Source organism: Protopterus annectens, chromosome 8.part0 (genome assembly GCF_019279795.1).
Source record: "Protopterus annectens isolate FY-2018-M chromosome 8.part0, PAN1.0, whole genome shotgun sequence".
In the NCBI taxonomy this organism is placed as follows: domain Eukaryota; kingdom Metazoa; phylum Chordata; order Ceratodontiformes; family Protopteridae; genus Protopterus; species Protopterus annectens.
In genome coordinates this window covers 945277415-945299929 of record NC_056741.1, presented here as the reverse complement: position 1 = coordinate 945299929, position 22515 = coordinate 945277415, and the positions used below count along the sequence as shown (strand labels likewise).

Sequence of the window (22515 nt, the reverse complement as noted above, 5' to 3'; positions counted from 1 at the left end):
TCAGATGTTATGTAGTGGAGTATTTTAGATATATAGATGATTTAATTTTTCTATGTGAAGGTGGTAGATCTGAGGTAGGTGAGTTTATACATGATTTGGACCAAAATAATTTTGGGATTAAATTTGATGGGGCACAATGTGGGGAAAGAGTGACATTTTTAGATGTTAATTTGGAGGTAGAAGGAAGTAAGATAGTTACATCTGTTCATCACAAGTTTGAGGGAGTAAACAATTTTTTTTATATGGCTCCAGTTGTCATCCTCCCCATTTAATAGCTGCTCTTCCTTATAATGAGTTGCTACGCATTTCAAGATTGACCAGCGATAATGGTAAAATGGAGGAAGAAATAATAAGAATATGTGAGAAATTTAAAAATAGAGGCTATAGTGCCAAATGTGTAGAACAAGCCAGAAATAGACTTATGTCAGGTAATCAAGACAAGATAGTTGCAGAATATAAGGGTAGATCGGATAGAAATAAAAATAATATTTTAGTGGATAAAATACTTTTTGTGACCACATATGGTGTTTACACTGAACAACTGGTTAAGATCATTATGACCCATTGGAATTTTATAACACAGGATCCCTTTTTGGGTGAATTGTTGCCTCAAAGACCAATGGTGTCATACAGGCGGGGGAAGAGTATTAAGGATATGTTAATACATGCTCAGTTTAAATTTCCCGTGGAAAAGTTGAATAGATCTATTAGAAATTTTGGTCTTTTGCATGTGGTCATTGTAGTATATGTAATTATACAGTATCTACTTATAATGAAATAAATGGACAGAAATATGATGTGTGTGACAGTTACAGCTGTATGACAGAGGGAATTATGTATGTGCTTAAATGTGAATGTAACTTATTTTATGTAGGAGAAAAGTACAGTTGTGTACACTTACCATAAATGTAGATGTTCGAGTGTCTTCACTGTTGCAGTCATCACTGTAGGGTTCTTCCTGCCGGCAGGCAGCCCTCGGTCGGCCAGAATCCCAAAGTCTGGGTCCGGCGTTGGCTGTGCAGTCACCCTCCCTGACGTCAGAGCGCCAGGGGTACAAAGCTCCCAGCCGACGCCATGTTCTCCCGTTTTTCTTGCCCCAGATGTCAGGTGCCCAAAAGCAAAGGCTAAAAGTAAGGTACAACAAACCCCATACCCTGTAGCAAATACACCTCAGAAGAAGGGTGAAGCAGGGAACCACACCAATAAAAGAATAAGAGGGGACAGGGGGATGGGTAACCCAGACTGCAACAGTGAAGACACTCGAACATCTACATTTATGGTAAGTGTACACAACTGTACTATGTTCATCGTGTTTCACTGTTGCAGTCATCACTGTAGGGTTGAATCCCAAAGCTGAGATAAAGGGTGGAGGTTATTGAGTAGAATGAGCGGCTAGAGGGCCTTGCAAGACTGCAGAAGCAAAGCCTGCCCTGGACTTAGAATAAAGAGGGAGATTATAGTGCTTAGAGAAAGTATGTACTGAACTCAAGTTGCAGCTTCCAAAATATCTTTGGTAGGTACTCCCCTGAGTAAAGCAGTTGAAGTAGCAGCAGCTCTGGTGGAGTGAGTTCTAATTTTTCCTGGGATTTGCTTTCCATAATGAGAGTAACAAAATCTGATTCCATGAGCAATCCATATAGAAATGGTCTGTTTTGAAATAGCCTTGCCTTGGGAATTTGCTGCATAAGAAACAAACAGTTGTTCTGTTTTCCTGATATCCTTGGTTCTGTCCAGGTAAAAACGAAGCTGCCTGTGCACGTCCAAAGAATGCAAAATCCTCTCCCCCTTGTTTTGTGGATTGGGGAAAAAAGTTGGCAGGTGAATAGTTTGGTTTAAAGCCACTTTAGAAACCACTTTAGGCATGAAAGTAGGGTTAGTCCTTAAAGAAACCCTGTCTTGATGAAAAATAATGTAAGGTTCCACAGCCATGAGCGCTTGTAACTCCGAGACTCTCCTGGCTGAAGTCAAAGCCAGTAGGATAGCGGTCTTCCATGATAAATACTTTATATCAGATGTGGCAGCAGGCTCAAAAGGAGGCAGAGTAAATTTTTCCAGAACATAGTTGAGGTCCCAGGCAGGTATGGGTGGTGTCCTAGGGGGCCTTAAATTCTTTGCTCCTCTGAGATATTGTTTCAGAAGTGGATGTGAAAAAATTGGAGAATCTGTATTGTAATGTGCAGAGATAGCTGAGGCATGTATTTTTATGGAGAAAAAGGATAAACCCTTATGTAACATGTCTGTTAGGTAATGTAAAATGAATGGAATATTTGGAATGAGAGGATCTGAGTCCTGAGCATGCATCCAGGTGCAAAATCTCTTCCATTTACCTTCATAAGATTTTCTAGTGCTAGGCCGTCTGGCTTCTAAGATGACATCCATGACCTGTTTGGAAAGGGTAGGGTTAATCATAGACCCTGAATACGCCATGCTGCCAGGCTGAGAGCTTTGATATGAGAGTGCAGAACCTGGCCCTGGTGTTGGGACAAAAGGTTTGGAATCTGAGGTAGAATCCAAGGAGGCTCCTGGGGTAGATTCATCAGTGTTGAGTACCAAAATTGTCGAGGCCAATTTGGGGTCAGTAAAATCATCTTGGGTTTGTCCTGTTTTATCTTTAATAACACCCGTGGAAGAAGTGGTAGAGGAGGGAAGGCATACCCCGAGAGGCTCCTCCAACTGAATGAGAGAGCATCCACTTTCCATGCTAGTTTGTGATATGTCCTTGTGCAAAAATTCTGTAACTGGTAGTTGTGGGGAGATGCAAATAGATCTATGTCTGGGCAGCCCCAGGCTTCTGTAATCATCTTGAATATTTGGGTGTCTAGCATCCACTCGTGTGGGTCTGACAGGTTCCTGCTCAGGCTGTCTGACAGAATATTTTGTTTCCTTGGCAGGAACTGAGCTTGTAGGTGCACTTTGCAAGCTAGTGCTGTGTTCCATAGAGTCATGGCTAGTCTGCAAAGGGGGTAGGAGTGTGAACCCCCTTGCTTGTTTATGTACCACATAACTGTGGTGTTGTCTGTCCATATCAGTAGCTGCCCTGGCTGTAGAAGATCCCTGAAAGCCAAGAGGGCATTCTGCACAGCTAACATCTCTTTTAAATTGATATGTAGATGCTTCTGTTCCTCTGTCCAAAAACCTTGCAGGCCTTTCCCCTGCAAGTGGGCTCCCCATGCATAATCTGAGGCGTCCGTGGTTATCACTTGGTAGGCTGGAGGTAGACTGAAGGCTTTCCCTTTGTTTTGAAAGCATGCCATGGCCCACCAATGGAATTTCTTTTGCAGGCAAGGCAAGACAGCAATCTCTGTGTCTAGACTGTGACAATGCTGGGACCATACGCTTTTTAGGTACCATTGTATCTTCCTCATATGCAGTCTTGCATATGGTATGAGAAGGATGCAGGAGGCCATGTAACCCAAAGCCTGCAGGAAGTTCCTTGCAGTTAGCTGAGACATTAACGCCAGGGTTTTGAAAGTTGAAGCCAGCTGTAGTTGTTTTTTGGATGTCGGGAATGCCATCTGGGTTGTTGTGTTTAAAAGAGCACCCAGGAAAGTTATCTGTCGTGTGGGTGTGAAATTTTACTTTTTTACATTCACAGTGAATCCTAGGTTCTTGAGTAGATTTTGAACAAATTCCAGGTGCTGGAGTAAGACATCCTTGCTGTCTGCTTGAATAAGGCAGTCGTCCAGATAAGGGTAAATTTGAATTCCCTTGAGTCTGCAGTAAGCTACTACTGATGCTAGGCACTTGGTGAAGACCCTGGGCACAGTAGACAAGGCAAAGGGCAGCGCAGAGAATTGGTAATGTTTTGAGCCTGCCTTGAACCTGAGGTATCTTCTGCACTCCTGTCTGATAGGAATGTGTAGGCAAGCCTCCTTTAAATCCAATGTCACCATCCATGCATTTTTGCTCAACATTGGCAGGAGCTGCTGCAGAGTAAGCATCTTGAACTTTGGTATCTCCAAGAAAATATTTAAGACAGATAGATCCAGGATGGGTCTCCAAGTATTTTGTTTTCTGGGAAGTAGAAAGAGTCTTGAATGAAAGCCTTGCCCCGTCTCTGATTTTGGAAACAGTTCTATGGCCCTCATAGCCATGAGGGATCCCACCTGGTTTAATGCCTCTGCCCGTTGGTTTTTTGGTAGGTCTGGCCATCCGTTTGGTCTTGGCAAGGTATGAAAGTGGAATTTGTAACCTCTTGAAACTACATCCAGAACCCACTTGTCTTGGGTTATGCAAGTCCAATTTCGGTGAAAAAGAGAGAGTTTTCCTCCTAGAGGGGCTTCCAGGAAAGAGGTTCCTGGAGCCATGCAGGGGGAGTCATTGAGCCTGTTTCCTATAAGATCGAGGTCTATCCTCTCCACCCCTGGGGGTGGAAGCACTCCACTGTCTAGGTCTATAAGAGGTCTGTGCTTGGGCCCTCCCTCTGGGGCGCCTATATTTACCCCTCTGAGGCCTGTCCGAGCTGGGAAAGGACAAATTTTTAGTTGGCCAATTTATGCTAAATCTTGGAGGCTGAACTTGTAAGAAATCCTTAACCATTTGCATGGATTTTGCCTTGTCCTCCATTTTCTTTATCACCTCTTCAGCCTTAGACCCAAACAAAACATTATGTTGAACAGGAGCATCCAGTAACTTTGCTTTCACTTGATCAGGCAAATTTTGTTCCTTTAACCAAGCATGCCTTCTAATGACCGTTACAGTGGCAGCCGCCCTGCAAGAGGCCTCCAAAGCATCAAAACCACAGTGTAAGGTATGTTTCCCCACCTGCTCAGTAGCATGCATCAAATCGTGTAATTCCTTATTGTCTGCACATGCAGAAATGGTACTTATCTTTTGTTTCATAACAGACAGAAGAAATTGCTGATATTTTAGCATATGAAATTGACAATTTAAACCCTAATGGATAAAGTAGCAGAAATGTACACTTTTTTGCCCCATCTCTCCAAAGCTCTAGAATCCTTATCTGACGGAATAGGGTTCTTAGCAGTGGTGGTCTTAACACCCTTAGGGCCCTGAGAAATGGTTTTTGGATCAGCAGTAGGATTTTTATAAAGAAACTGGTGGGAGTCAGGGACTCTGTAATATCTATCAGGCTTAGCAGGGGCTGGAGGAAAGGAGTCAGGAGTTAAATTAGCCTCAGAAAAGACATCATCCACAATATCCAAAATAGGAGGAATAGCCAGGGGTCTGTGTTGGGGAGGAAGAAGGAAATCCCTAAGCCTTCTCTTAGATTCAGAGTACTCCTGTCCTTCCCAGTGAAAATGTTCCCTCATATCATGTAAAGTTTTCCCAAAAGAAAAATCCTCAGGGGGAGAAGCTGAAGGAAAGGATTCCTCAGCATCAGAATCCTCATAAGGAGGGAAAGTATAATCCTGTTCAGAAGAAGACACTGAAGAGATAGATGCCTGATCAGAAGATTCATAATCCAATTCTTGTCTTGGCCTTTTGTCTGGAGGGGGATGTGAACCCCTAATCATAGCCAGCAAGTCCTCTGCCATTTTAAGCATTTGTTTTTGAGATTTAGGTCCCGGATCAGAGGAGGCCTGGGCTTGAGTCTTAGTTTTAGAAGGAGTCTTTGCCTTTGTCTTTGCCTTTGCCTTTATCTGAAGCTGCGTAGGCCTGAAAACCCCCTCAGAAGCCGGTACCTGCACAGCAGCTCCAGACCCATCCGAGGGAGCATTATCCGAAGGTCTTGCACCTGGAGTACTCAAAGGCCTAGTTGGCTCCTTGTGGGAGTCTGTTTCGGCAAGTGGTTCTGTAATGGCCGACGACAGGGGCTGCGGAAGCTCCTCACTGACGACGGCTGAACCTGCAGCTGGCTCTGCTTGTAAACTGTCGTCTGATTTGGACCTCGGAGGCCTGTCCTTATCCTTGCACCTTTTATGAACTCCGGTAGTCGGAAGCATGTCCGACGACATGCTGTAATTAAATTGCCTGCCAAAGTAATGAAAAGCAAAATCGTATCTCCGTTTAATAGTACGTTGATTAAGTCTAGCACAAAACCAACAACTAGCTATGTCGTGGTCAGGGCCTAGACAAGGAATACAGTAAGAGTGAAAATCCTTATGAGGTATTTGCTTCCCACATGAAATACAATTATTAACTTTTTCTGACATCGGACTGGAGCAAGAAAAAAGTTTCCCCAACGGGGTACTTTGCTTTAAGAAGAAGAAAGTCTTCGGAATGAAGCACCAAAAATAACAGGAGTCAGCCAACCGGCACTTGCGAACTGCTTCCACCACACGGCAAGAAAGAGTGGAGAACATGGCGTCAGCTGGGATCTTTGTACCCCTGGCGCTCTGATGTCAGGGAGGGTGACTGCACAGCCGACACCGGACCCAGACTTTGGGATTCTGGACGACCGAGGGCTGCCTGCCGGCAGGAAGAACCCTACAGTGATGACTGCAACAGTGAAACACGATGAACATCTAAACAAAGTTTTCGTGTTAGATTTTTTTAACATTTAAGAAATATAAAAAATGAAAAAGTGGAAAGCCCATTAGGGTTAAATTTTAAAATGTACCATAATAGTGATGAGAGTAAGTGAAAGGAAGTGTTTTAGAAAAATTTTATTGTGAAAGAGATGCATGTTTAAAAAGTAAATTACAACACAAAGAAGCACTTTTTATTTTGAAATTCAATACTTTGTACCCTTATGGGTTAAATAGAGAGCTTAATTGGAAATGGCTCTTGTAAAGTGTTTCTCTAATTGTTTAATTGGTTTTGTTTTAATATATATGTATATATATATATATATATATATATATATATATATATATATATATATATATATATATATAAGGTTGTGAATGGATATAATTGTACTCTGTTAAAGGCATTGGCCGAGGCGCTAGAGAGAGAGAAAGAGTTTGCTTGTCTACAGTCATTTCAGCAATAAATTCTGCTTTGGATTTACTGGCTGAGTTGTTTTTCTGCATTGTATGTTCATCTGTGGTTTCTTGAACTGCTTTGTTGTTATTAGTCACTGTACTGTAGAAATTTCTAACATCTTAACCAAAGAGTAGAAAGGTCACACAGACAAACCATTTAGAAAATTTTACAAGAAATGCTCAGCAAAGCTAGAGTCTTCATTGCACAATACTTTAGAACTTCTGTAGTGGAGGACCATGGGATGTATGCAAATGACCCCTTAAAGATATCCAAGTGTTTCATCTTGCCCCTCAGCAAAAATATTGTTTTTTATCTTTATTCATATTTTGATCTTTTATGACTCAATTTTGCTTCATCTTGAGACAATCTGCACACACACACACACACATGTATATGTATATATATATATATATATATATATATATATATATATATATATATATATACATACATACAGCTAGAGTTACATATGCCTGTATGTGTATGTATGTGTTTGTGTATATGTAAATATAATGTATGTATGTTTTTATATGATTGAGTAATCACGCCACACATAATTGTCTTTTTTCATAGCTGGCAGGAGATTTTTTTCAAGTTAAGTGACTTACACAGAGTTACAAAATGGAGTGGAGGGGTCAAACCTCCATACTGGACACAGCCAGGATAAAGGATATTCACAGACACACACACACACGCACACACACACACACACACACACACACACACACACACACACACACACACACACACACACACATATTGAACTGTCATAATTTGCAATTAAAAATACAAACAAAAACAGTTTGAACATACACAATACCAAACACAAGAAAGACTGAATGGAATAATAACAAGAAAGGAAAACTTTACTCTCCTGATATTAACACTAAAATCCCCCCATAAGACTAGCCTCAAGTTTATCTGAATAGGCAGCATTAGGCTTAGCACCCATTAAAGGGGACAAGGAGTTAAAACAAAAAACATTGATCCTAGAAATGCCCGTGGCAAACCTCCCTGCAGTCCCCACACCCCCTGCTAATTATATATACCATCTCTAAGATTCATCTACAGTGGGGAAAAGGCATATTTATCTATCATACTGTACCACAGTCTCATAGTGAAAAAAGACAGAAAATACCAGTCATCTGATTTTTGATCAGATGTAGCAGCTTTTTATGAAAAAAACACATCAGCAAAAGATAGTGCACCCATGTGTATGTGTGTGTGTGTGTGTGTGTGTGTGTGTGTGTGTGTGTGCGTGTGTGTATATGTGTGTATGCGCTCGCCTGCACGTGTGTCTGTATATATATCTATATATATATCTATATAGATATATAGATATATATAGATAGATAGCTATTTATATATATATATATATATATATATATGTATATATATATGGGTCCACTTTCTAAGTTCAAACACTGAAATCTCGAATTTCAGTATTCCGAAACCGCAAAGCCGAAAACCCAACCACAACTCACAAACTCGAAAACACACAACCACGAAATTCAAAATCCCGTACTCACGCTACACATACAGTACACACATAAACATACACAAAACTCCCCCCATAATCAATCAAACTAATCTAAACTACATATAAGCAGGGAGGAAAGTCCCCCTGCACCCCTCTACTTATATATTCTAACTCCGAGATCGCACAAACAGTAACACAAATGATACTCACACACACACACACATCTTACAGTCCCTCAAACACACACACACATACCTCCCAACCGTCCCGAATTACTCGTTTTTTACCGAGTTTTGGGGTCCAAATGAGGGGGTGCCACGATTCCCGAGTGACACTCCATCATTTCCGATTTTTTCCACTTGATTTTTAAGTTTTGCTCTGTTTTGGCTGACGTCATCTCGTGCGCGATGACGTCAGCACCGTTGGTGCTACCAGCCTATCGGAATTAACTCTGCACACATTTCCGGCTGGGCAAACTTCAACTCCTGCAAGCGGGCTTCTGTTCAAATGCTTGCACACATTTCCGGCTGGGCAAACTTTGTTCAAATGCCGGCTTTCTTCTGTTATCCGGACGTTATGTGGAATGAGCCTGTCACTGCTTCCATTCAAGTGTGTTCGAACAGAGCTTGTCAGTTTGGATTTAAGCTGCTTCCATTCAAGTCCATTCGAATGGAGCTTGTCGATTTGGATTTAAGGTATTAAATGCTGCTTTCCATTCAAACAGAGCTTGTCGGTTTTAAGGTATTAAATTCTGCTTTCCATTCAATTTGGATTTAAGCTGCTTCCGTTCAAACGGAACTTGTCGGTGTGGATGTAAGCTATTAAATGTTGCTTTCCATTCAAACGGACGTAACTTCTGCTGCTTGCATTTTGTGTGTGTGTGTGTGTGTGTGTGTGTGTGTGTGTGTGTGTGTGTGTGTGTGTGTGTGTGTGTGTGTGTGTGTGTGTTTAAGCACTGCATAGATACAACAGCTTGCCTTGCACAGTTGCATTGTACCAAGTGAAGTGAATATATCACATATTTTCAGGACAGAAAATGAAATAAATGTACAAAATATAAACACATTAAACTGGCATTACACCAGAGTAAAAAAGCATATATTATCTCATAACTTGGATGCTTGTTACTATAAAGAGGTAACAACTAAAACTTTACATACTGGCAAAGGTAGAATGGTTCAACTGATTTCATTGTTGAGAGATATTTAAATCCTTGTAGTTGGAATCTTAGCTTTAGGAGCTGATGAGAAATGAAGATCAAAGTATAATTTCCTGAAACTCAAGTGACATCTTTCAAACAGCAATTTTGATATTCCATCCTATAAATGGGTGCCAAATGCATGCTAGTACAAGAATGTCAGTGTTACAGTATACAAAACTGCATTATGCTTGCTTTCTGTAAAGAAATGTATATATGATTTTCTTTCACAGACCAGACTGAAACACGTTCTGAAAATACCTGCATTACACTGACACCACACCAGTAGGTAAAATCACTCATTCCTCTATAACAGTCAGACTTTCTAAGGTTATCTCTACAAAGTTACATCAGAATTGATAAGGATTGCCTAATTAAGTTAATATCGACTTTGAACAGAATCCTGCATTGTTTTGTTATTGTCAGGTAACAGGGAAATGCCTTTTCCCATGATGGCATACAGTCTCATTGTTAATATATTTAACGGTGGTGAGACAGTGCAGGTAGTTTTGTCTATTTGCATTTTTTTTAACTTTTTATTTTATCATTGTTAAAGTTATTGACTATATTAAGTTGAATGTGCAACAACTGACTATTTTACTCTCACTTTGTGACTGGAAAGCTCACAATGGAGAATGCTGTCAAGGAAGTAATTATATAATTTCAAAGTTAGCATTGTATAAGAATTAAAAATCATATGCATTTCCCAGAAAGAACACTTTCCCTATAAATATGCTAGATGCCCTCAAATCTAAACTTATATGAAATTACATATATTGCATAACAGTGATGATTAGTACATCTCGTTATACATTTAATCAGTAGTTAAATGCAGTAGCTGAGGATTATGACTTTTTTTCTAAGACTTGTGCTAGAAATTTCAAATTGTTTTATGGCTATAGTCTTGTACTGGTAGGTACTACCAGAAGGTTTACATAGGTGTTAGGTTACTAAGTATTGCGTCATTTGTTACATAGGTTCATAGTTAGGTACTAGGCTATCGGCCCAAGGGCCTACGTAAGCCTAGCCAACAAGGTTCCCTGGCTTACGCCACCCAAGAAAGTTATTTTCCTGTGCCACTGTTGAGCAGAGACACAGAAGTGATCACTTCGGAGTAGGTGATATGCTACGGAGTAAAGCTGGAGTTTTTTCAGGCGGTCAGTGTAGGGCATTTGTTTGAGGCCAGTAATCCTCTTTGTGAGGTACTTCTGTGGCCTTTCCAGCTGCTGCAGATGTCTTGTGAGGTACATTCCTTACCTAACCTAACATTACATATTAACTATGCACATACTGCAACATATTCTGACAGAGAAACTCTGTAAATATCAGAATCATATTGTTTTAGAATTAGAAAAATTAGTATTTATTTCTCAAGTCCCATATTTTCACATTTTAATAGTTATAACAAACATACATAGTATTGACAAGTACAGACCTACATCTAATCAGTTAACATACTGTCATTTTATTGCATGTAGAGTTAACTAGCTCATACAGGCAAATACACATATATTAAACAAGTGGTTTTTTTTTTCTGAAAGCTTTATAACAAAATCTGAAAGCATTGCTGAGATTTCTGCAATTATACATACTTTCAAATAAAAGAATATTTGGCCATTAGTTATCTGCCAAACTGCAGCATTTCCAAAATGTTCCTTCCTAGTAATTCTGGTAAGTAGAAAAAATTGTATGTGTGTGTGAGAATACCCCCTTTATAATACACCTGGTGGCTAGAGGTACTCAGGCTCAAACCCTGTACCCTGGGTATAGGGTAAAAAAAAGAGCCTTCCCTAGCCACCACCACTTGTGAATTTTTTGTTCTGTTCCTCATAAACTTTGGTTTCAGGATGTTTGTGACAAAACACTGAAGGTTGAATTTATTGAATAATGACAGGCATTTGAATTTCAGACTTCATATTCTTCAGAAGTAAATGGTAACAATCTAGCAATTTTCTAAGTTTATAAGATCAGTATTTGAAATTTGTACCTAATTTGGGCTTGTATTCCCCCATTGTTGGCTTTGTTCAGGTTTTTTGCGCTAAGAGGTTGAGAACTATGGTGAGAAGTGACAACTGAATTCACTAAATGATAGCCATTTAAGTTTCAGTCTTAACAAGCTGCTGATTTGGCATAGTGGTATGTTGCTCTGACTGTGGTAATAACACATTTTATTCTAACAACTTTCTAAAATTATGCAAGCAATGTTTAAAATGTGCCCCTGTTTTTTGGCCTTTTGTCCCCCCCCCAAAAAAAAACTTAAATTGAAAATAAGTGTAAGAAACTGTGCAAGATGCCTTAGACTACTGTAATTCTATTTTTATATGTATATTGTGTGTGTGTGTGTGTGTGTGTGTGTGTGTGTGTGTGTGTGTGTGTGTGTGTGTGTGTGTGTGTGTGTGTAAGTAGACTTTTATAATGCAAAAATGTTCTGAATTGGGCAGTTTTGTCATTACTGTTTCATGCATTTTGTTTCATTGCCTACTGAAAAAATGTTCAAACAAATTTAAACTGTGCTCGCTCTGTCTAACAAGTGTGCTGTATTATACAAGGAATATAATTTACTAAAGTAAGGAAGGTGTATCAAAGAACACATGTATGTTTCTTGTTTTGTGTGCAAGGTGCCAGTGATTTGAAAACAACCCAAAGGTAATCTTTATCCACCACTGGCCAGATGCATTTTCTTTGGATGCGGTGTAGGTTTCAATGCTATTTTAATGTGAGTTTCAAGGGCAGAGAAGTTTTAATGCCAAGTCTATTTTCATTGTGAGACAGTATTGCTTTGTTTAACAGATGTATATTGGTGTTTGTGCATTGTGCTGTAAAGTGTAAAAATAAAATCCAAATAATCATTGTAGAAGTAAAGCAGCATGCACACATTAGTGTTTATGATAAATGGGGCAAAATAGCCAGGTAATGGGACATTGGAATTGCTGCAGGGGGACTCTGGTGCCATATTTTGGTTGTCTGTACTTCAGTTTGCACGAAAGTTGGTATCCCACAATTCCACTGGAGTGGGTGGGGTTACATAATTATGTATGCAAATTTTATGTTAAACAGTGTACAGATTTGTACCTATTTTTCATGGGTCTTGTCCAGATTTTTGATGTTTCAAGGTTGAGAAGTATGCACACACATAACAGTCACAACACACACTTACACACACTAAACCCCTAACCGACATACTGACACACACAAACTTACCAAAATAAAACCCACACGTATGTGTGTGTATATATATATATATATATATATATATATATATATATATATATATATATATATACACACACACACACACACACACACACACACACACACACATATATATATATATATATATATATATATATATATATATACATATACCCCACACACACACACACACACACACACATATATATATATATATATATATTTACATATATATATCTATATATATATATATATATATATATATATATATATATATATATATATATATGTACATATACCCACACACACACACACACAGATATAGGTATATATGTATATACATATAGATTTTGCCCACTGAGCAAGCTTTAGCGAAACTGGTTTGTACTTGTTTAGAGCTGCTTTTTAATAAACTTTGATGCTGTATTTCTGGTCCTTGGCTGCTGATTTTCTTTGTTTTGCCCTATTTTTTTGGATCTCAGCAACCTGTGGTGACAGCTCCCATGCCAGATGGCTGTTTGTTGTGTGTGTGTGTGTGTGTGTGTGTGTGTGTGTGTGTGTGTGTGTGTGTGTGTGTGTGTGTGTGTGTGTGTATATTAACTATTTCTTTCATTATCTGGTTAAATAGGTTAGTCCCACCAGGCTAGTAGTCTCTTTTCAGAGAAAACCCAAGGTGGTATTTGAAACACGACAGGTAACCCCCCACACACACACACACATATATATATATATATATATATATATATATATATATATATATATATACATATACATATACATATATGTATAGAGAGAGAGAGAGAAAGAGATGTTACTCTGTTTACCCTCTATGTATTAGCTAATACTTTTGTGGAGTGAAACAAGTATTGCCACATATTGTTGTGCTACAATTTCTTTAAATGGTGTTTTGTTTTAGTAATTTTAAATCACAGTGCACAATAGTGTATTTAATATATTGCAAGACTTGAGGATTTCAGGAGTGTTGGAAGCTATAGTTTTTGTTGTGATTTCAGAGTACTTGTTAGTGTTGCAGTGAGTTTCACTTTTATGTAATGCAGTGTTGTGCTTATGTATTACATCACAGGAATGTAGAGGTTGCAGGGGTACTTTCCTCCTACAAAAACATTTGATTTAGTAGGGTTTGTAGTTGATGTAAATTTTGGATGTAGTGGCTTTCAATGAATGCTTCATTTCTAATGTGACAAACAGTGATTCACACTCTGATGTTCTTCATGTTTCACTGTTGCAGTCATTACAGTTGGTTTATCCTGCTGGCTGGCTACCCTTAGTCGACTTGAATTCCAAAGTCTAGGTCCAGCATCGGTTGCTTTCGCCTCTTCCCTGATGTCAGTGCACCAGGGGTATAAAAGATGCTGCTGACGCCATTTTCTTCAGTCTTTCCTGCCGCATGGTGCCTGAAGCAAAAGCAGTTCGCAAGTGCCGGTCAGCCGACTCCTGAGATTTTCATGTTTGAATTTCAGATCCGAAGTCTTCACTAAAAACTATGTACCCCGTTGGGGAAACTTTTTTCTTGCTCCAGACCGATGTCAGAAAAAGTTAATAATTGTATTTCTTGTGGGAAACAAATACCTCATAAGGACTTTCATTCCTACTGTATTCCTTGCCTAGGCCCTGACCAAGACGTTGCTAATTGTCGGTTTTGTGCTAGATTTAACCAACGCACTATTAAGCGTCGGTACAATTTTGCATTTCACTATTTTGGCAGAAGATTTAACTATACAATGTCGTCGGATAGCCATCCGACTACCAGAATTCACAAGAAACGCAAAGAAAAGGACAGGTATCTGAGGTGCAAAACCGACGACGAGCCTTCTTCTAAGCCAGTCGCCGGTTCGCCGGTTCTCCGGTTCTCAGTGAGGCACATTCGGAGCCCCTGATGACCGCTACTTTAGACTCGCAGCCCACTACCGACACCCACGTGGAGTCGAGCAGGCCGCTGGAAGCTCAAGGTATTGGACCTTTGGAAACTATTCCCTCAGATGAGTCTGTAGCCGCTGAGCAGGCATCTGCTTCTGAGGGTGTTTTCAGACCTACTCAATTATATGTTAAAACGACTTCAGCTTCAAAGGCAAAGACTAAAGCACCTTTAAAGACAAAGAAACAAGTACAACAGCCTCAAGGACAGGCCTCCATGCCTAAAAAACAGATGCTCAAAATGCCGAAGACCTAATTACTTTGATCAGGGGTTCCCATTCCCCCTCCTGATAAGAGGCCTAGGCAAGAGACAGAATTTGAATCTTCAGATCAGGTTTCCATTTCATCTGATTCCTCTTCTGATCAGGAATACTCTCTTCCTCCCTATGATGATTCTGATGCTGAAGAATCTGTCCCTTCAGTCTCTCCTCCTGAGGATTATTCTTTTGGGGAAACTTTACATACCATGAGGGAGCATTTCCACTGGGATAGCCAAGATTATTCAGAATCTAAGAAAAGGCTCAGGGACTTCCTTTTACTACCACAACACAGGCCCCTAGCTATTCCACCTGTGTTAGACATTGTAGATGATGTATTTTCAGAGTCCAGTCTGACCCCTGACTCCTTACCTCCAGCTCCTGTTAAGCTGGACAGGTACTACAGGGTTCCTGACTCTCATAAATTTATTTTCAAAAACCCTGCTGCTGACCCAGAAACTATCTCTCAGGGTCCCAAAGGAGTCAAGGCTTCCACTGCAAAAAACCCTACTCCCTCTGACAGGGATTCTAGGGCACTGGACAGATGGGGATAAAAGATTTACACTTCTGTTACCTTGGCTATAAGGGCTTTAAATTGTCAGTTTCATATGCTCAAATATCAGCAATATATTATGTCACTGCTTAAATCGAAAATGTTGATAAATTCTGAATGTACAGAAAACAAAGAAATGCAGGATTTATTGCATGCAGTTGAACAAGTTGGAAAGCATACTTTACAATGTGGTTTTGATTCTCTGGAGGCCTCCGGCAGGGCCGCAGTTACTGGATGTTCATCGTGTTTCACTGTTGCAGTCATGACTGTAGGGTTCTCCCCTGCCGGCAGGCAGCCCCAAGTCGGCCAGAATCCCAAAGTCTGGGTCCAGCGTCGGCTGTTCAACCATGCTCCCTGACGTCAGAGTGCCGGGAGTACAAAGCTGACAGCCGACGCCATCTTCTCCAGTCTTTCTTGCCATGCGGTGATAGCAGTTCGCATTTGCCGGTCGGCGGACTCCTGACGAAATTTTACTGATATACTTCAGTCCGAAGACTTTCTTCTCCACTCAAAGCTAAGTACCCCATTGGGGAAACTTTTTTCTTGCTCCACTCCGATGTCAGAAAAAGTTAATAATTGTATTTCATGTGGGAAGCAAATACCTCATAAGGATTTTCTTTCTTACTGTATTCCTTGCTTGGGCCCTGACCATGACGTAGCTAGTTGTCGGTTTTGTGCTAGATTCAATCAACGTACAATTAAGCGAAGGTACGATTTTGCTTTTCATTACTTCGGTAGGAGCTTTAACTACAAAATGTCGTCGGATACGGTCCCGGCTACCGGAGTTCATAAACGATGCAAGGATAAAGACAGGCCTCCGAGGTCCAAATCTGATGATAGCGCACAAGCGGAGCCAGCTTCAGGTTCGGTCATTGTCAGTGAGGCGCTTTTGCAGCACCTGTCGTCGGCCATTTCAGAACCGACAGCCGAAACGGACTCTCATGAGGAGCCAACCAGGCCTTTAAATATTTCTGTTGCAGGACCTTCGGACAATGCTCCTTCGGATGGGTCCGGAGCCGCTGTGCAGGTACCGGCTTCCGAAGGGGTTTTCAGGCCTACTCAGCTACTAATAAAGGCAAAGCCAAAGACAAAGGCAAAGACTCATTCAAAATCAAAGACTTCTACACAGGCTTCTTCCGAACCGGCTCCCAAGTCACAGAAATAGTTACTCAAGATGGCGGAGGATTTACTTACTATGATTAGGGGTTCTCATCCCCCTCCAGACAAAAGGCCAAGACAGGATGTTTCTTATGATTCCTTTGATCAGGCTTCTGTTTCCTCAGTTTCTTCTTCTGATCAGGAATATTCTTTCCCTCCTTATGAGGATTCTGATGCTGAAGAATCTATTCCTTCAGCTTCTCCCCTTGAGGATTTCTCCTTTGGGGAAACTTTGCATGAAATGAGGGAACATTTTCACTGGGAAGGACAGGAGTATTCGGAATCCAAGAAAAGGCTGAGGGAATTTCTTCTTCTTCCCCAACATAGACCCCTGGCTATTCCTCCTGTTTTGGATATTGTGGATGATGCCTTTTCGGAGGCTAACTTAACCCCTGACTCTTTTCCTCCTGCTCCTGTGAAGCCTGATAGATATTACAGGGTTCCTGATTCCCATCAGTTTTTATACAAGAACCCTTCTGCTGACCCTGAAACCATTTCTCAGGGTCCTAAGGGAGCTAAGGCCGCTTCTGCCAAAAATCCTACTCCTACTGAAAAGGATTCTCGATCCTTAGAAAGATGGGGCAAAAAGGTGTACACTTCTGCTACTTTGTCCATTAGGGCTTTAAACTGTCAGTTTCATATGTTTAAATACCAGCAATTTCTATTGTCTGTCTTAAAACAAAAGCTTACTTCCATTTCTGCCTGTGCAGAGGATAAGGAATTACATGATTTATTGCATGCCACTGAACAGGTTGGGAAGCATGGTTTACAATGTGGATTTGATGCCTTGGAGGCTTCTTGTAGGGCTGCGGCCTCTGGCACAGTCATTAGGAGGCATGCATGGCTAAAGGAACAAAATTTACCTGAACAGGTAAAGGCAAAATTATTGGATGCTCCTGTTCAACCTAATGTTTTGTTTGGATCGAAAGCTGAAGAGGTGATTAAAAAGATGGAGGATAAGGCAAAATCAATGCAAACAGTTAAAGATTTCTTACAAGTACAGCCTCCTAGATTTAGCAGGAATTGGCCTTCAAAAAATTGGTCCTTTCCCACTTCAGACAGGCCTCAGAGGGGTAGATACATACGTTCCAGAGGGAGGCCTCAATCACAAGCTGCTTATAGACCAAGACAGTGGACTGCTTCCACCCCTAGGGGAGGAGAGGACAGGTCACAATCTCAAAGGAAACAAACTCAATGACTCCCTCTGTGGGGCTACAGGAACTTCTTCCCTGGAAGCCCCTCTCGGAGGAAAACTCTTTTTTATCAAAATTGGACTCAAATAACCCAAGACAAATGGGTTTTGGATGTGGTTTTAAGAGGTTACAAATTCCATTTTCATACCTTGCCAAGGCCAAGCGGATGGCCAGACCTTCCAAAACATCAATGGACGGAGGCCTTAAACCAGGTGGAAGCTCTTTTGGCTATGAATGCCATAGAACTGGTTCCTCTTTCAGAGATGGGAAAAGGGTTTTATTCAAGGCTTTTCTAGTCCCAAGGAAGCAAAACTCATGGAGACCCATTCTGGATCTGTCGGTCTTGAACACCTTTCTAGAGATTCCAAAATTCAAGATGCTTACTCTACAGCAGCTGCTTCCAATGCTGTCCAAAAATGCATGGATGGTAACTTTGGATTTAAAGGAGGCATATTTACACATTCCCATCAGGCAGGATCGCAGAAAATACCTCAGGTTCAAAGCCGGATCGAGGCACTTTCAATTCTCTGCGCTGCCCTTTGGATTATCTACTGCGCCCAGGGTCTTCACCAAATGCCTGGCTCCAGTAGTGGCTTACTGCAGACTCAAGGGAATTCAAATTTACCCTTATCTGGACGATTGTCTAATTCAGGCAGACAGCAAGGATGTCTTAATCCAGCATCTATAATTTGTACAGAACCTCCTCAAGTTCCTGGGATTCTCTGTAAACATAAAAAAGTCAAATTTGACACCATCGCAACAGATAACTTTTCTGGGTGCACTTCTAAACACCACTACCCAGATGGCATTTCTGACATCCGAAAAACAGTTACAGCTGGCTTCAACTTTCAGAACTTTGGCAGCTTTAACTCATCTATCTGCAAGGAAATTCCTGCAGGCTTTGGGTTACATGGCCTCCTGCATCCTTCTCGTACCATATGCAAGACTACACATGAGGAAAATACAGTGGTACCTAAAAAGTGTATGGTCTCAGCATTGCCACAGTTTAGACATACTGATCCCCGTTCTTCCTTGCCTTCAAAAGGAATTTCTTTGGTGGTCCAGGGCATGTGCTCTAAACAAAGGGAAGCCCATCCATCTGCCTCCTGCCTCTCAGATTCTAACCACGGACGCCTCGGATTATCCTTGGGGAGCCCATTTTCAGGGCAATTGTTTGCAGGGCCTTTGGACAAAGGATCAGAAGCACCTGCATATCAATTTAAAGGAAATGTTAGCCGTTCAGAAAGCTCTATTGGCCTTCAGGAATCTTTTACAACCAGGACAACTGTTAATACGGACAGACAACACCACAGTTATGTGGTACATAAACAAGCAAGGGGGATCTCATTCCTACCCCGTTTGCAGACTAGCCATGGATCTATGGGACACAGCTCTATCTTGCAATCTGGATCTTCAAGCTCAGTTTCTACCAGGGAAACAAAACTTCCTGGCAGACAGTCTGAGCAGACATCTTTCGGATCCACGCGAGTGGATGCTGGACACCAAAATATTCAAGATGATAACAGCAGTCTGGGGATGTCCTCACATAGACCTCTTTGCATCCCACCTCAATCATCAGCTACAGACTTTTTGCACCAGGATTTTCCACACAGAAGCTTGGAGAGTGGACGCCCTGTCATTCAGTTGGAGGAACCTCTCGGGATATGCCTTTCCACCTCTCCCTCTTCTTCCACGGGTTTTATTGAAGATAAAACAGGACAAGCCCAAGATGATCATCTTGCTGGCTCCAAATTGGCCTCGGCAGTTTTGGTATCCAACTCTAAAAAACCTATGCCTGGAGCCCCCTTGGGTTTTACCTCAGTCTCCGAACCTTCTGTCTCAGCATCAGGGTCAGGTTCTACACTCTCATGTCAAAACTCTCAGCCTGGCGGCCTGGTTAATCCAGGGCCTTTGATTTCTTCTTTACTGCCCAAGCAGGTTATGGATGTCATTTTGTAAGCCAGACGTCCTAGCACTAGAAAATCTTATGCAGGAAAATGGAAAAGATTTTGTTCCTGGATGCAGGCTCAGGACTCTGATCCTCTTCTTCCCAACATTACTTTAATTTTACTTTACTTGACAGATCTCTTACATAAGGGTCTCTCTTTCTCTTCCATTAAAATACATACCTCTGCTATTTCTGCTCATTATAATACAGACCCTCCCATCTTTTCCCACCAGCTCATGCGACAGTTTCTCAGAGGAGCTAAGAACTTAAGACCTCCTAGATCTCCTCCTATTCCTGCTTGGGATCTCAACTATGTTTTGGAAAAACTAATTTTGCCTCCTTTTGAGCCTGCTGCTTCTTCTGACATCAAGTTTTTATCTTGGAAGACAGCCATCCTGTTAGCCCTAACCTCTGCCAGGAGAGTTTCAGAGTTACAAGCTCTAATGGCTGTGGAACCTTATATTATTTTTCATCAAGACAGGGTATCTTTGAGGACTAATCCTTCCTTCATGCCTAAGGTGGTTTCCAAAGTGGCTTTAAATCAAACTATACACTTGCCAACTTTTTTCCCCACTCCTCAAAATAAAGGGGAAAGGATCTTACATTCCTTGGATGTACACAGACAGCTACGTTTTTACCTGAACAGAACTAAGGACATCAGAAAATCAGAACAATTGTTTGTTTCTTATGCTTCCAGTTCCCAAGGTAAAGCCATTTCAAAACAGACCATTTCTAAATGGATTGCTCATGGAATCAGATTTTGTTATTCTCACCATGAAAAGCAAATCCCAGGGAGTATACGGACTCATTCCACCAGAGCTGCTGCCACTTCTGCGGCCTTCCTCAGGGGAGTTCCTACCAAGGATATTTTGGAAGCTGCAACTTGGAGTTCAGTGCATACTTTTTCTAAGCACTACAGTCTTCCTCTCTACTCTAAGTCTAGGGCAGGCTTTGCCTCTGCAGTCTTGCAGGGCCTTTTAGCCGCCCCTTCCTCTATATGACCACCTCCCTTTCTTTCAGCTTTGGGATTCTACCCTACAGTCATGACTGCAACAGTGAAACACGATGAACATAGTACAGTCGTGTACACTTACCATAAATGTAGATGTTCGAGTGCCTTCACTGTTGCAGTCTGGGTTTCCCTCGCTCCTGTCCCCTCTTATTTTTACCTTTGTGTATTTCCTTTTTTCACCATTCTTTTGAGGTGTATTTGCAAAGGTTATGGGACCTTTTTCATTTTGGGACTCCTGACATCAGGGGCAAGAAAAACTGGAGAAGATGGTGTCGGTTGTCAGCTTTGTACTCCTGGCGCTCTGACGTCAGGGAGCATGGTTGAACAGCCGACGCCGGACCCAGACTTTGGGATTCTGGCCGACCTGGGGCTGCCTGCCGGCAGGGGAGAACCCTACAGTCATGACTGCAACAGTGAAGACACTTGAACATCTACATTTATGGTAGGTGTACACAACTGTACTTTCTGTCATTAGGAGGCATGCTTGATTAAAGGAACAAACTCTACCTGATCATGTTAAAGCAAAATTATTAGATGCTCCATTACAGCATGATACTTTGTTTGGTGTTAAAGCAGAAGAGGTGTTAAAGAAAATGGAGGACAAAGCTAAATCTATGCAAACAGTCAAGGATTACTTACAGGTACAGCCACCAGGATTTAGCAGACACTGGCCTACAAAGAATTGATAATTTCCAGTGTCAGACAGGCCACAAAGAGGCAGATACAGATGCCCTAGGGGCAGATCCCAGCCCCAAGGTTCATACAAGGCTAAACAATGGGGTGCTTCTACCTCCAAAACTGGAGAAGACAAATCGCAGCCATGCAGGAAACAGTCCCAATGACTTCCCCCTGCCTGCGCCAAACACTTATCTTCTGGCAGCACCTTTAGGGGGAAAACTAGCACTTTTTTCACAAAATTGGCACATAATAACCAAGGACAAATGGGTCTTAAACATAGTGTCACAAGGCTACAGATTTCACTTCCATACCCTGCCAAGGGCAAACGATTGGCCAGACCTGCCAAAACATCAATGGGCAGAGGCACAAAAACAAGTCTCATCCCTCATGGACATGAGGGCCATTCAGCAAGCACCAGAACAAGAGCAGGGACAAGGATTTTATTCAAGACTGTTCTTGGTACCCAGAAAGGACAAAGCCTGGAGACCAATACTGGACCTATCTATTCTAAACACATATCTGGATATTCCAAAATTCAAATTGTTGACTCTACAGCAGCTTCTGCCAATGTTGGGCAAGAAGGCTTGGCTTGTGACTTTAGATCTAAAAGAGGCATACCTGCATGTCCCAATCAGACAAACATGCAGAAGATACCTCAGATTCAGATTCAAAGCTGGCTCAATGCACTACCAATTCTCTGCACTACCCTTTGGCTTATCTACTGCGCCCAGGGTCTTCACAAAGTGCCTGGCATCAGTAATTGCATACTGCAGACAAAGAGGAATACAAATATATCCTTACTTGGACGACTGCCTCATTCAAGCAGAGAACAAGAACATTCTACTACAGCATCTGGCATTTGTAAAGAGATTACTACCATGCCTAGGGTACACAGTCAATGAACAGAAATCAAAACTAGTACCCTCTCAAGAGATAATATTCCTGGGTGCAAGCTTAAATACAACTGCCCAGATGGCTTATCTCACGCCAGACAAACAAAGGCAACTGACTACCTATTTC

The 22515-nt window shown here is 41.4% G+C and overlaps 1 protein-coding gene across 3 annotated transcripts in view; it reads left to right on the top strand.

Annotated features, from left to right (window-relative positions):
- Positions 1 to 22515, top strand: part of LOC122809173 (amyloid-like protein 2) — a 1365390-nt gene that overhangs the window by 612243 nt on the left and 730632 nt on the right. The gene's annotated exons all lie outside the window — the stretch shown is intronic.